Source organism: Oreochromis aureus, linkage group 20 (genome assembly GCF_013358895.1).
Source record: "Oreochromis aureus strain Israel breed Guangdong linkage group 20, ZZ_aureus, whole genome shotgun sequence".
Taxonomy (NCBI): domain Eukaryota; kingdom Metazoa; phylum Chordata; class Actinopteri; order Cichliformes; family Cichlidae; genus Oreochromis; species Oreochromis aureus.
In genome coordinates, this window is record NC_052961.1 from 16,029,737 (window position 1) to 16,043,988 (window position 14,252).

General features: G+C 42.1%; 1 protein-coding gene across 1 annotated transcript in view; it reads right to left on the reverse strand.

Annotated features, from left to right (window-relative positions):
* Positions 1-14,252, reverse strand: part of nkain4 (sodium/potassium transporting ATPase interacting 4) — a 53,067-nt gene that overhangs the window by 37,907 nt on the left and 908 nt on the right. The gene's annotated exons all lie outside the window — the stretch shown is intronic.

Genomic DNA, 14,252 nt, shown 5'->3' on the forward strand with positions numbered 1-14,252 from the left:
CTGCATTTTTTTCTAATGACTAACAGAGGTCAACTCCTTTGGCTTCAGAAGGAAGTCTGATTATATAGAAGTCCATGGAAAAAAATACCTCACTGCTGATGTAATTTATGACCTCAGTAAACACGCATTAAAGCTTTCAGTCTCTTGCCTTATTTAGCGCAATATGATGTTCATGATGTAAAATACAGTTTCATTTAGAGTGAAAAAGACAAGGAAGCAGAGTGTGCTTTACCGCATGGCCATCTGTTGTCTGTGACATCCATTTTGCAATGTGGCGCCAGCCAAAATGCTAAACTGTTTCCTAATCATTCTTATCCTGACACTGATTTCTTTTTTTAAATATTGCTTAATAATATAAAAAATACACCCACACACACACACACTGTCCTCAGCACATATGTTATCTGACATGGACTGCTGTCCCGGCATGGGACAGCAGTCTAGTTAATAAGTATAAACCCCATCCATCCAACAAACATAATTCAGATCCCATGATGTATTTATTACACACAGCCATAGACCTTTCCCCTGAATTATTTCCACCAGTCACTGAATTAAAGATCATATAGGCATGAGGCACGTGTGAGTGTGTGAGTGTGTGTGCGTTGGTGTGTGTCCTCTCCTCTGAGAAGCTGCAGTTACCCTATCACGCAAGCTGCTAACTCAATAATACACCAAGATGACAACAATCAATCAAGGATAGAAAGGCCTTTGCCTACCCCCCAGACACACACACACACACACACACACACACACACACACACACACACTACACAAAAGCTATATAGCATAATTAGCCCACAATTCAAAGGGAGCGGGTTACTGGAGAGTGGGGTGGAATTTGATCAAAAGATACCAATGCTCTTCCAGGAATATTGAGCCGGCTACATAACGGCCCGTAAAAGCCTCCCACTGACCTCTCGCAAGCACAAATGACTCCCTCTTGGGTGACGGAAACTCTTAGTGTGCATTTTGGTTTTGGGTGTGTATATGTGGAGAAGCATGTTGGCCACACATACCACTCCTCCCACTATAAATAACTGCCAATTATGGGATGGGTATGGCAGCAGGATGCAACAAGCACTCCTCGCACTTCCACTACTGTCCATTCTGAGTTCTCTCTCTTCTCTGCTTTTTAATATCTATTTAAAGCTGTCAATTACTTGGCCATGAAATACCAAATTAGGAACACAGACCTCAGTGCTGCTGCTTCTCTCACTTAGCTGGTAAATATACTCAGTCTCTAGAGGTATGCATATATGAGCAAACACAAACAGAGCAATAAAGAACACAGCCCGACAATATAAACCCCATTTTCTCCAATATGAAACAAGAGAATATCAAATCCGAAAGACATTTCAATCACCGCCACCTTTTAAATGTGCCATGAAAGAAGGAAAGAAGGAAGCAAGCCACACATAAGAGTGATGTGGGGGATCAGAGTGAACTTGTCTGAGGGAGAAAAAAACGTTTGATCTGCATCGTTTGAGAGCTAATTAAGACGCGCATGTGTGCTCAAGATAAGTGGCTGAAATGAATGAAAGGCAGCGTGCTTTGACTGCGCATCCAACCGGGGTTTCAGACAGAGACCGAAACATGTGTCGCGTCCCGTCTTGACAGTTGTTTATGATTATTAACTCAAACCGTGTTGCCGTGAGTTCGAGATATCCAGAAAGTAGGGCAGATTTCTGGTGAGGTGTTAGGTGTGATTTCCACCCCAAGCTAGTAGATAGAGGTGACTGCTGACCCTCTCATTTCCACAGCTTCCCACCTTAGCCTGCAGATACCAGAGATCACACATCAGTGTTTCTCTTTCTGTGTTTGTCCTCTGTGAAATGTCCTCTAATAACATGTTACTAGATGTGTCATCAGGATGTGTGTGTGTGTACGTGTGTCCATTCTTTATGACTTTAGGCTGCATGAGTCAGACTCCTCTGTGTTCAAGCGTATAACTCTGACTCACACTGTCAGGCTGAAGGACAACACTGAGGCGAGCCAGGAGATATGAGGGGCAAATTAAAGACAACTCCTACTTATTCGGCCATCTCCCGTTTTCTTATCTCATTGGCTTTAATGGCTGATTTTACTTACATAAAAATACACTACTCAGTGAGAGCAAGCCAGATAAAATGAGACTCACAGGGCCAATTTGTATGTAATATTCAAACAGGCACTAATGTTTCACCTGTGTCTTGCTCTCTAACTGGCACTTTCCTGCCTGCTGGAAGTTACTGGGAATAGAGACAAAGTCAGTGCAAAGCATGGCAGACTATAAAAAAAATCCAGTCCAGATTCATGCTTGTCTCTTCTAATTTTTTGAATTTTCCACACCTAATATAAAAATAACTGAAAATATGAGTTCCTGCATGGCCCCGTTAAACGGGTTGCCAATTTGGGTGTTGAAATACCCCCGAGGGGATACTAGTTTAAGGGGTCTGGACGAGACAGCAAATTAGAAAACTTTTCTGCTGCACATTTTATCCGAAATGTCATTTTCACGCATTATTATTTTTTTCTCATGAATTTCTGGAAGAACTGAGAGACAGGTGGATCAGAGAAACAGGAAATCACCCTTTCCATTTGGATTAGGACAATCCTTAAACCTGTTTTTCACAGGTTCACTCAGTCCTGAATAACAAACGACACAGACCAGGTTCAGAGTCAAACGAACATCATCTTGGGTCTGTGTGTCAATATGCGAATGAACCTCAGTGGATCCAAGAAGACACTGTGCTTAAATGAAGTGGGACCAAGCTGCTGTTACTAGAGGTAACTACTAAAATGCTTTACTCTGAGACTAAATAAAGAGCAGGACAGTAACAGGGACAAACCGTGAATCAGAGGCTGGCTGTCATTTTTTTTTTCTTTTTTTGCTCTGACTTGTCTTTTATTCTGTGACTCCCAGCAGGCAGTAAAGTACTTCTCAAAAACTTTCTACAATCCAATTTTTCACCTCTTGCCTGGGTAAAGTTATTATACTCTGGTGGCTGCCTGGTCCTTGTGTAGCAGTGTAACTAATGGTGCCAATCTCAGTATGTGTGTGGTGGTGTGTGTGTGTGTGTGTGTGTGGCTTTGATTGGGCACATGGAGAGTTGGACAGATAGATAGCCCTTGGTCGTGCCTAGTCTAGCAGAGCTGAGACAGGGATTAAGAGGTAGGGTGCCTTCATAAGCCACTTTCTTCTTCACTGTTTGAAATATGGCCTGCACAATGAAACACACAGCAGCTAGTGCCTTTAAATATCAATTGCTTTAAATTGCAGTGCTAAACAGAGGGGAAGAGAGGTGCTGGGGGCATCTCTTTTTTGAAGAAGAAGAAGAAGCTATTTCAAGTATATAAAAAATAACCAACCTTATTTAAGATGAAATATGTAAAACCGTAAGTGTTCTTACCACTAATAACATGCTAATCTGTCAGTGCTACTGGGAGCACGTAAATCTGCCCCTCCTGAAAGAAATGTGACAAAAGCCAGTGCTTTGAACTAACTCTCCCTCTGAACTGTGACAAACCACTTTAAACTTTTTGGATTCTGCCCTGTGTTGTTGTGCTCTCTCTCTCTCTCTCTCTCTCTCTCTCATGTGTTTGCTCTAGGATCAGGTTTTAAACATCTTCTGGACTGGAGGCAACAATCGGCTCAGGTAATTGAGCTTAATCAGTTCAAGTGAATCAAGCTCATCTTCATAGCATACGTTCACGCTGAGACCCACTCAGAGTCCTTAGCCTGTCTGTCCACTGACCTCGTTACGGGTAAAAGTTGTCCCACTTCTAATTCTCCATCTGCTGTGAAGTTTCTTCACCCTGTACTTTGCTGCGCTTTGCTTTAAAATAATTACATCCACTCTCAGAAATCTTTTAGTTAAACATGATTTTGATGCGACAGCAGTCAATCTATAATGTATTTAAATCAGTGTTTGCGCAGCAGACATACAAGAACACCTACTGTCTCAATGAAAAAGCAACAACTGTGGGAGACTATCATCAATAGGCATGGAAGGTCAGTTTTCTGCATACCTTTATTTCTCTTGGCTTCTCTGGTTTTGAAGTGGGCAGGAATGTGAAGCTGCAATGTTAAAACCACCTAATCTTTGAAAATTTCCTGGTGATTACTACTGAAGCCCCAGAGCCTAAAAAAACAGTATTCAGGACATTCCTAAAAATAATTTCCTCAGAACTTAACTAAGACCTTGGTCCCCGTGGTGGAAATGTACTGAGCCCATCCAAAGGTTCTTGGCAAATCTTTAGTTACAAGTAAGGTAATATTTTTATAGTTAACCTTTAATGCATCCTGTCTTAGAGAATGGAATAATACACCTGGAAAAAATTGGCCAGCACTGAGAGGAATTAGCACATGTTCGTCATGAAGCTGACTCGGTGATTAACATGTTCCTCTAAGAAATGACCCAAATGTGTACACTGTGACACCAGAAAGCCTTCTCGTTTCTGGTAAACGGCTGTCTTGCTCAATATCGCTTCCTCTTTCTCCTCCTTCAGATAACATTTTTAAGCTAATCAGGGGCAGTAATGCTCACATTATTAGAGGTTAAATGAGACTTTACTGCATCATCTTTCAGGTGAATGTAGCAGCACTTATGAGTTTAGCCTCAGACCAGAGGTTTAATGTAAGTTCAGTGGGTATGTGTGCTTTTCTTGAAAAAATGAAAAATGACAGCAGACTGAATCTTAATAAATTAGATCAGGTCACATTAAAAAAAAAAGGGTAATGTGCAAAAATATAAAGTAACAACATCTTCTAGGGAGATGACAGAAGAAAAGCACTACAAGAATAAAGTGGTGACTAAAACCCAAACACATCAACCATAGATGGGATGGAAGAAAAAGTTAAGAATGGGAGCAGCTTAAACCAGCCAATCGTCTCCGCTCTTCTGCTTCATCATGTCCCAGATTTAACAAAGAGCTGTTTAGGTTTCGCCCCAGTTAACAAGTAGGCAATTTAGCAGCGACAGAGGAAATTCTCATCAAAAATATGCAGTCAAGAACAGCAAACAGCTGTCAGCAGTTTGCACCCTCCAGCTCTGCTTTCCATAATTGAGTCAGTAATGTTGCTCTTTTCATCATAATACCATCACTCGTAATCTTTCATCCACCGTAGAGGAAGTTACGCTGCGTGCATCCGTGCTGTCCGACCATTTGATCACAAAACACAATTAGAGCAAAAACATCCGTGAAGTCATCAGCTGCTTGTAAAACAAGGACAGGCTGCCAAAAACTGTGGGGGGGGGGGGGATTTGAGTGGGATGAATATGCATTGCAGCCATTCAATTGAGTATGATCTGTCAAGATAGTCATCCCAGCTGTGGTGCTCCCCAAGCAATTTATTCGATGCCACACTATAACAAATGACACCACTGGAACCACTGGAATGGAAAGAGAGAAATGGGCTTGCAAATAGTTCTAGTTCTATCTCCATTATAGCTTAATATTGCAATATCATTGATGTGGAACACACACACACAGGCACACCGGCACAAGCCTCTGCATGGATGGGCATATGTGCACGGTCACATCTTCCCAGTCCACGGCTTTCTCTCTAAGAACATAATTAATGGTCTAGTAAATTGAAGACATTAAATCGTGAATAGTTGTAAAAAGGGCAACAAGGGACAAAGGAGATGGGTTTTTTGACAAACACTCATATTATTATAAACTCACATCCATGAGCAATATTGTGACGGTCACAAAAGAAAAAGGTCACCACCTAGCTGCTTTAATCTGTTAAACATGTCATCACAGACAGAAGTATATTAAAAACACATTCCAGTCAGGACTGTTCATTTTCTTTAGCTTGTCTGAATCAGGGTTGCGGGTGGAGGACTAAGCCAGCCTTCACTGGGTGAGAGAGGAGTACACCCTGGAGTTGTCACCAATGTGTCACAGGGCTAACACACAGAGACTCACAACTACAGTCAATTCAGAATCATGCATGGGTGTTTTTGAACTATGAGGAAGCCGGAGTACCCGGAGAGAACCACTGCAGACACAGAAAAGCCTCAGTCTGGATTCAAACCCAGGACCTTCTTATGAGGCAACAGTGCTAACCAATGCACAACCATGCCCCGCTCCAGTCAGGGCTACTATATTCAAAAGAAGGCTGTCATTGCCATCTGCACTGGTGGCATGATTATGTACTGGCACCTCCCGATCTTCTCAAGTGGGGACATGCAACACTGACCCATAAAAAACAAACAAACAAACAAACAAACTAAGAAAGCATCAGCAACTGCTGACACAACAGCATGTAGAGGAGATGGAGGTGGACTGCAAAGCGGCTTGCAGAAGCAGCTGTAGGCAATTTAAAGTAATATTCCCTGTAATATGTGAGCTTTGTCAGTTGAAGCCTATCAGACAGGCCATCGGCTGACGGTTGGCTTGAGATCAGCTGATTCTTGCTCTCAAATAAAGTTTGTGAACAAACCAGGTGGGTCATACTGATTCGAATGTTGGATTTCAGACATTTTTGTGGCACAGTTAGAGGATACATACTGCATGTAAGTAAGGCTATCTTTAGAGTGACAGCTGCCCTGACAAAAGGATGTGAGCCATCATCGTTGCAGTCTAACGCCCAGAGGTTGTCTACTAACACTCATCTCCCTTCCCAGCATGCTAACTCAGATTTGCATCATACATTACCAAGCTTCCTTTTGACAAGCTGGCTTTCATTACCTGCAGGCTCCTCAGCATCTTATTGTATAAGTAAAGGTTTCCCTGGTAACAGCGCACCAGAAAGAGGGCCGGAGAATGAAAGAAAATGAAAGAGAGGGGAAGGGGAAAGTGAAATGTAGAGATCTCAGGTCTCGAGGGTCATGCTCATAATTGGTCTAGGGTGAGAGGTTGAACTACCACAACCGCCCCTCTTTTGGCTCCCTGCTTCTCTCCCTCTTTCTATCTGTATGTCTTCCAAATCTCCAGTGACTGTTGCCCCACTGATAAATTAGATGGTAATCAATAATTCAAACATATTCCAACCTGCCCACAATCCCAGCAGGCGGAGAAAAGAAAACAGGGTGGGTAGAGGGGTGGAAGATACAAAAAGAGGGAAAGGAGATCGCGCAGAGCCTTATTGTCTTTCCACAAAGGATACATGTTAAAGACATTCATTACAGATTCAAGCAGTGCTTCCCATCCCCGAGTACCCAGGTTACATTAAGCTCTTAGGTGAGATGATGACACATTGGAGCTCCAGAAGTCAGCGATGTGACTGTGAATTTATTACAGAGTCACCTTGTCTTGGTGTCTCATTGTAAGCTGTTGTTTAATCAACTTTGCAGCTCAGGTCGGGCATGACCTGTCAGAAACTGCTCTTCTGTGGATGAGGGTTGTTCAGGAATAGCAATCAACAGAGCACCTGGGTCAAGACCACAATCAGCATTGAACACTGGGGGTCTATTTGACAGCACAAGCACAGCACTTACACACATACACCTACGGTACCTAATTAGGGCGAACCGCATGACCTTCAAAAAGAAAAGAATATGGGCCCATAGACAATATAAGATGAGGTTAAGACCTTCATTTCTGAGATTATCTGAACTAATGGAGCTCTGTGAGCTATAGTCATTTACTGTCAGACCTTTGAGCTCCCCGTTTCACACACAGCAATTTTTGAAAGGAAATAGGCTTCTGCATGTGAACTTTCTTTTAAAAATGCTTATTTTATTTAGCTAACGCAGTCTGAAGAGCAATTTTTAATGCAAAATGATTTATTCAGTTATAATAGGTTGGGCAGGTTGTTACATTATTATTTTTTAAATGTATTATTAAGGCCTCATAGTGTTGATCAGTGTTCAACTGACTCCAGATTAGTTTGATTTATTAGTTTATAAAACAGGAAGAACACTTAACAACAGTATATAACAATTTTACATCTGTTGTCCCTGGTCAGTTAGCTGATAGATGCTGCTCTCGGATTTAACAGGAAACTGCAACCCTCCCCCCAGTCCACTTCTTGCAAATCTGTTAATCAGCTTGTATAAACTGTATGATACAAGTAGCAATTCTTCTAAGGCCAAAGCACATATCGGGACAGATCCAAATCTACAGTACTGGACAAATGTCTTTAGCAATCCCTCATTTCTTTATCTTTTGCTGGGAAATAATTGCAGCAATTTGTTGACACATGCAAACATATATGGAAATACAGTATGACAAGATATAGAACTTATGTAAGTAGACTTCAGGAATAGTTCAAATCTTGTAGAAGGACATTCATAGCTGTTCTTTGGATGTTGGATGTTCTCTTCCTATCAAGATGATCACACACTGCTTCAATAATGTTGAGCTCCAGGCTCTGGGGAGGCTAATCCATGACAGAGTTCAACTGTGTGTTTTTCTGCATTAGCAGCGTGTTTGGTATCATTGCCATGCTGAAAAATGGAAGTAGTTGCCAAACAGATGCCTTCCAGATGGTATTGCATGGTAGAACAAAAACAAAGTAGCATTTGGCATACCTTAGCATCTTCTGCCCAATTCCCTTCCATAAGAATAATCACTTGATCTACTGAAAAGCCAGCTGCATCTTTCAGATTCTGTGTCAGCTCTTTGCTGGATTACCTACAGCATAACCTGATGTGCACCTCCCTAGATATGTAACTACATGTAGGGCTGACAAAGCCTGCAACTATTGAAACTGGACTATACAGTACTGTCAATTACTCTTATGCATTTCCAGACAATTTCTTTGTTGAATTTTGTAAATTTATCAGTGAGAGAGTAACAATTATCATCTCAATGTAAGAAAAAATAATCACCGCATCAACAAAAGGACTCACAAATGTTAGCAAATTGCTGAAACTATTGGAATGGATGTGAGGGAATGTACAAAGAAGTGGAAAAACTGGAGGGGCAAAAAGATTTACCCCCTAAAGATTTATACAGTTTATACAAGCTCATTACCAGATTTGCAAGAAGTGGACTGGGGGCAGGGTTGCATTTCCCTGTTAAGCTTAAGGCAGAGCATGATCGCTTATATTGTTTTCAACATCTAACTGCCAGGGGACAGCATATGTAAATTTGCTATATACTGTAGTAAAGTACTTGAAAAAATGACAGTGACTTCAGTTCTGAAGAAGCTTCTCGGATGAGAAGTGCAACATCTTTGAGTAACTTAAAAAAGTCCAGTCACTTCTCTGTCCAAGCTCCTTAGATTACTATGACTAACCTAGAACGTACAGGGAGTGCAGAATTATTAGGCAAATGAGTATTTTGTCCACATCATCCTCTTCATGCATGTTGTCTCACTCCAAGCTGTATAGGCTCGAAAGCCTACTACCAATTAAGCATATTAGGTGATGTGCATCTCTGTAATGAGAAGGGGTGTGGTCTAATGACATCAACACCCTATATCAGGTGTGCATAATTATTAGGCAACTTCCTTTCCTTTGGCAAAATGGGTCAAAAGAAGGACTTGACAGGCTCAGAAAAGTCAAAAATAGTGAGATATCTTGCAGAGGGATGCAGCAGTCTTAAAATTGCAAAGCTTCTGAAGCGTGATCATCGAACAATCAAGCGTTTCATTCAAAATAGTCAACAGGGTCGCAAGAAGCGTGTGGAAAAACCAAGGCGCAAAATAACTGCCCATGAACTGAGAAAAGTCAAGCGTGCAGCTGCCAAGATGCCACTTGCCACCAGTTTGGCCATATTTCAGAGCTGCAACATCACTGAGTGCCCAAAAGCACAAGGTGTGCAATACTCAGAGACATGGCCAAGGTAAGAAAGGCTGAAAGACGACCACCACTGAACAAGACACACAAGCTGAAACGTCAAGACTGGGCCAAGAAATATCTCAAGACTGATTTTTCTAAGGTTTTATGGACTGATGAAATGAGAGTGAGTCTTGATGGGCCAGATGGATGGGCCCGTGGCTGGATTGGTAAAGGGCAGAGAGCTCCAGTCCCACTCAGGCGCCAGCAAGGTGGAGGTGGAGTACTGGTTTGGGCTGGTATCATCAAAGATGAGCTTGTGGGGCCTTTTCGGGTTGAGGATGGAGTCAAGCTCAACTCCCAGTCCTACTGCCAGTTTCTGGAAGACACCTTCTTCAAGCAGTGGTACAGGAAGAAGTCTGCATCCTTCAAGAAAAACATGATTTTCATGCAGGACAATGCTCCATCACACGCGTCCAAGTACTCCACAGCGTGGCTGGCAAGAAAGGGGTATAAAAGAAGAAAAACTAATGACATGGCCTCCTTGTTCACCTGATCTGAACCCCATTGAGAACCTGTGGTCCATCATCAAATGTGAGATTTACAAGGAGGGAAAACAGTACACCTCTCTGAACAGTGTCTGGGAGGCTGTGGTTGCTGCTGCACGCAATGTTGATGGTGAACAGATCAAAACACTGACAGAATCCATGGATGGCAGGCTTTTGAGTGTCCTTGCAAAGAAAGGTGGCTATATTGGTCGCTGATTTGTTTTTGTTTTGTTTTTGAATGTCAGAAATGTATATTTGTGAATGTGGAGATGTTATATTGGTTTCACTGGTAAAAATAAATAATTGAAATGGGTATATATTTGTTTTTGTTAAGTTGCCTAATAATTATGCACAGTAATAGTCACCTGCACACACAGATATCCCCTAAAATAGCTAAAACTAAAACAAACTAAAACTACTTCCAAAAACATTCAGCTTTGATATTAATGAGTTTTTTGGGTTCATTGAGAACATGGTTGTTGTTCAGTAATAAAATTATTCCTCAAATATACAACTTGCCTAATAATTCTGCACTCCCTGTACACAGACCGACCCAAGAAGTCATTTTGCTATTGGTATTCAGTGAATACACAGAGTTTGCGAGGAGTCTAACATACACTGACAACACATTTTGTTTTTGCATGGATAATTCAAGTACGGGTGCTGTCTTAGTCCTCCACCATCTGTGCAAGCCAAAACAAATAGTAAAAAATGTGCTTGTGCCCACAGTGATATAAATCACAGTCCAGAGAAGCTTTATAAAACATAATAGGAGCACCAGAGAGGTGAAGACAATGAGAACGAAGTGGAGCGATAAAGAGCTACGACCATTCATTTTATTCCTGCCGGCCTCCATCAACCTGGCAATGTCAAAGAAATGCAGTTTATTATCACTGATCAGACAGCTACGACTCCAGGTTCACTCAGGCACTCTGTAAAGAAGTTACACACAAATGCACTCAGCAAAACCCACTGAGCAGATGTCCGAGGCATCTGTAACTGGGAAAATTAAAATATTCTAGCACTTGCGCTCATATTTCTGTAGTAAACAGCTTTCAAAACATCACGTCACCAGTAAATTTGCAAGGCACGGGAGGATTACACAGTAGCAGTAACCCTCACACCCTGGTTTGCTGGTCTGACAGCATATAGTGTTTTATTGCCACACAATTTGCTCCAGCTGCAGTAATTATTCTTAATTATAGCTGTGCGACGCATCAATATCAAAGCTACAGGCCAAGACCTTCCATGTGTTGTGTGCCCGCTAGCACACACAGATTAGTGAGGAGAGAGAAACAGTATGTTAAAGGCATCCAGCATGTCTGAGATCATGAATATTCAGCAGGAAATTTGAATGTTCGTGCCTCCATAAAGCAAATGAGTTAGCAGAGGAAACTGGGGAAAAACACAACCTAAATCCTTTGTAATATGTAGAAGATGACGTGAAGCTTGCCAAGGGATAATGTTGCGCCTTTAGAGATAACACTCTTCAGGACGAGGCGCTCAGCTTTTCTGCTAAAAAACTTTCTTGGAAGTACTTTGGCTGAACTCGCTTTTCTTCTCTGAAGCTTTCTCTACCGAGTATATTCTCTAGCTTTGTCATCAAAAGGCTAGAGGAAAAGTGGGCAGTGTGATGCAAGATGTAACACACAAACACTCACACGGTGCTTGTGGGTAGTCTCCTTTAAAGGGTGAACATGAGGTAAAACTTGCAGTTCTCCTGTGCCGCTGTACCGTGGGTGACTTTTTCCTTCCTAGACACAAATTATGCAGCTACTGTGACAACAAGGACATTGTTTATTCTCCTTGCATGTGATAAAATTTTTAAAAAATAAATACATTTTTTAAAAAAGCTTCAATTGTCTTCCTTTGCTTGCCTCGTCTCGTCAGAGGTCAAACACAGCTGCACTCGTACGAGGGCTCTAATCTTTACCCACCACTAGACCTAATAACCTATAACTCAAAGTTAAGAATGTGCAGCTGTGACTGTGTGGGTGTGTCTGCGAGAGTGCATCCGTCAGTGTAGCCAGAATAGTTATGGCCAGGGACTGTCAGGGTCAATGTTCACTTCTAAGTTCATTACCTTTGTCCACTGTGATTGTGTGTGTGTGCGTTTGTGTGCTGGCCTGTCTGCCCTCTCCTGAAAAACTGCCATGACCACTGAAAAGGCCTCCTTCATCTATCATCAAGCTCCGCTGAGCCACAATAACCATCAGCTCTATTAAGGACAACCTCCTCGTCATTGCAAGTCGCTGACATTCACATGTCTAGACTGGCTCTTGTATCTGACCAATGGAAGTGCTTTACTGCCAGGTCAAGTTAAGGTCAACACCTCAAAAACCCAACCGGTTGATAACAAAATGAGCTCGCTGGTGTCTCTGAGTACAAACAAATCGTTACACAGACGGGGCTTCCTGCCAACGCTCGCTATTCTCTGGAGCTGATCGGGGTTCTGACAACCATCCAGCACTACTGTCTGGAACAGTTAGGCTGCAAAGAGAAGAGGGAACAGAGGCGTTTTCGATCAATACGGGCTCATTATCTGTTGCCTTCTGTCCCAGAGAGATGAGTCCCAGCACTCGGCCTGTTGATGAGGAAAGCGCACCACAATTCAATTAGGGGATGGCCGAGATGCCAAAAGAGGTTTGATCAAAGCACTCTGCCAGGCTAATTAGCACACACAGCAGTTCACAAGGGCTTTTTTTTTTTTTTTTTTTTTTTTTTTTTTACATCTGAGGAGCAGAGTATGTTGTTTTGTTAATGGTAGTTTTACCCTGTAATGGACTGGGAATAACCTGGCTCATTTTAAATGCATAGGTTTCAGCCAGGGGAGATTGGGGGTCCCTCTTGCTGCTCTACATACACATGTATATTCATGTGAACACATACGTAGACACACACACACTGCCTGACGACCTTTTCAAAGGTCAGGCAGGGTTTAATACAACCCCTCGCTGCAGTTTAAACTTGTCAATGTGCAGGTGTGTGTGTGTATGTGTGTGTTCCTCCAGACAGGAAGTGTCAGGTCATCCAGAAATACTGCCAGGGGAAAATAAAGCTGTTTCCAGAAGTCTTCGGGGACTTTTTAGGCAGCTAGTTGACAGCTTTATAAACCTCATAACAAATGGTCAGCCTCCTTCTCTCTAATGAGGCAAAAAGGTCCGAGGACTGCGAAGGAAAAACAGGTGTGTGGTTCAAAGTGGGCTGATAGCCTACTGTATTCATGCGAGTGTGAGACGATTGTTTGTCACCAGTGAAGCGAGTCACATTTTAATCAAGAGGTAACACAAAGACCCCTATGGCCTAATGAGCAAACTATCAAGAAAGTTCCCCGTTCTTCACACCGTGATGAAGGAGGAACAGGTCCGAGACACAAAAGAACAGCAAGACACTGAGCAGCAGGAAGATAGCAGGAACTTAAACAAATATTTAAGAGCTGAGAGAGCGATTGAGCTCTTAGCAGCCTTGTATTGTTTAAAAGGTATGACCGCGAGACAACCCAGCAGCCAGAAACCTAAAAACTGGAGTAAAATGTTGGTTTTAGGGCCAAAAAAACCTTTACAAATTAAAAGTTGTGGGCTTTGTTATTAAATCCAGATTCTTAAAGTTTGACACCAACTGATACTTGCTTCCTTTTTGTTTTTAACGCTCCATTTTGAATTCCCTCCCATGTGATGCAATATATCACAACTTTCCCATTACACTCTTTGTCTGGAGACGATTTTATAGCTGTGTTCGTTTCTGAAAGTGGCATTTACGTGGGAGCTTATGGTGTGAGCAAGCTGAGTTTTAATGCCATCATAAATAACACTGTCACAGCCTGTCAGGTAAACTTCACTCGGGATAATGGCAAAGGGAAGCTAGCCTCTGAGTCAATAGGAAGCATCATCCGAGACGTATCATCAGTAAAATGTCACAGCCCACACACCACTGATCAGAAACTAAAATGTCTCAACGACCTTTTTCCTCCTCTTGTTATTAAAAATTCGCAAATTACAGCTGGTTTGAATTTCTAAGAAACACATTTCGTAGAAATTAATTTCAAAAT